General features: G+C 44.2%; 1 pseudogene; it reads left to right on the top strand.

Moving 5' to 3' along the window:
• Window positions 1–434: 434 nt before the first annotated feature.
• Window positions 435–1,498, top strand: LOC100618935 (AP-2 complex subunit mu-like; annotated as a pseudogene).
• Window positions 1,499–1,988: the final 490 nt, after the last annotated feature.

Below are 1,988 nucleotides of genomic sequence, written 5' to 3'. Positions count from 1 at the left end.
GGTGTGGGCAAAGTTAGTGATGGGGGAATATACCTGCTGCCCTGCATCTATTACATTGACATGGAGGGTGTCCAATGTCATCTAGGTAGAACCGGGATATAAGTACCTCCTCCTTGTGATTATAGATAACAACCTTCCAATCATGGTGGCCACTTAGTCTTCTCTGTCTATGGCACTAAAAACAGACCAGGAACTACCTTGGTTTGTCCTTCCATCTGTCTGTCCATCTGTCAGTTTGTCCTTGTCACTCCCACTCCCAAGATGTCCTCATGCCCAAGGATTCAACTGAGCAGGACATCTATTTCAATGTCAAGTACAAGTTAAAAATCAGTACCAAATCTCAAACTATATTACAAAGTGTGAATCGTTAAATATTTTGGTTCTGTGCAAGAGACAGAGATTCATGCAAGTTGTAAGGGAGGAGAGACAAATGAATGGAACAGATTAAGTATACAGTTTACAGAAGCAGGATCTTAATCACTCAGCAAGGCATTAACAGCCAACATCAGACAAAGAAAGAATAGTCCAGCTAGGTGACAGAACAGATTGGTTAGTGCCATGAGGACATCAAATATCATCTAAGCAAACTCTTCCTGGATGTGCTGGAGAATATCAACCTGCTCATATCTCCTCAAGGGCAGATGTTGAGTGCCCATGTGTCTGGCCAAGTTGTGATGAAGAGCTGAGTGACATGTAAGAGTGCAAGTTTGGGATGAAAAAAAAATGAGAAGCAGGCCAATGGTCCTGCTGATGAGAGAGGCAAGAGTAGGAAACAGTCCATTGCCATAGATGACTGTGCTTTCCACCAGTGAGTGAGGCTCAGTAAGTCTGACTCCAAATGAAGCATTAGCTTCCCATCTCACCCCTCAATGGAGAGTTCGAGCATATGAGGTACTGGACCACTAAGAACATCATCCTGCCATTCTGAATTGTCCCCCTTGTGCAGAAGGTGGGATGGACCAAGATGGAGGTCAAAGTCCTCATTAAGTCTGACTTCAAGCCCTCATTCTTGGCCCATAAGATTGAAGTCCAGATCCCAATATTACTGGAGACCAGTTGGGTTCAAGTGATCACATGAAAGGAAAAGCCAAGTACAGGGTCAGTGAGAATGCTATTGTGTGGAAGATTAAGTATGGCAGGAATGAAGGAATTGAAGATCAGTGCAGAGACTGAACTGCTACCAACTAATTACAAGAAGAAATGGGCCTGACCTCCCATCTCCATGGACTTTGAAGAACCTTTTTTACCCTGTGCCCTGAAAGTGTTATACTTGAAAGTATTTGAACCCAAGCTGAACTACAGATACTGTGATGTCATTAAATGGGTCTGCTACATAGGCTGAAATGGCATCTATAACACCTGCTGCTAGTTGCCCAGCCATGGTCTTAATTCACCAATCTGGGTGCCCCCTGGGGAGGAATGAGTCTGGGAGGTCTGCCTGAACTCCTCCCTGTTAGTGTCTTCTTCCTGCATTGCTGCACACCCCTTTCATAAGCCCTTGGACTGGGTCTGGACTGACCCTACCAAGGACCTTGAATTTCTTTAACCCTCGTTTTGTCCAGCCCAGCCCAGCACTGGTCTCTGAGTTTGTGATCAAAGCCATGGCAGTGTCTCTTGAATAGCTGTGCCTCTGCCCCTCTCCTGGGGTGGTAGGGAAACGAGCTGCCAGAAACCCCGGTCTCTGAACCTCTCTGACAGACCAGTAACTGCCCCCTCCACCCCAGCATCCTGCTTTGGGATAGTGTACGCTCTATTTTGTATACGTGTGACTTGTCTATTTATCAACCCAATAAATTCTGTAGAACTAAGAAAAAAAGGAAGAAAGAAAAAGATGTCCTCTAAGGCTCCTTCCAACTTTAAATTCATAATCTTAGAAACTTTATTTTACCTGAGTAAATTAATAAAATAAAACTGATATTCTCTGAGTCTGTACTTGGTTTGGCATTTCCAGTTCATTTAACTGGTCCTTATATGAAAGGTACTTGTGA

This window comes from Monodelphis domestica, chromosome 6 (genome assembly GCF_027887165.1).
Source record: "Monodelphis domestica isolate mMonDom1 chromosome 6, mMonDom1.pri, whole genome shotgun sequence".
Taxonomy (NCBI): Eukaryota; Metazoa; Chordata; class Mammalia; order Didelphimorphia; family Didelphidae; genus Monodelphis; species Monodelphis domestica.
The sequence above is the reverse complement of the archived record's forward strand: the minus strand, read 5'-3'. Positions and strand labels throughout refer to the sequence as shown.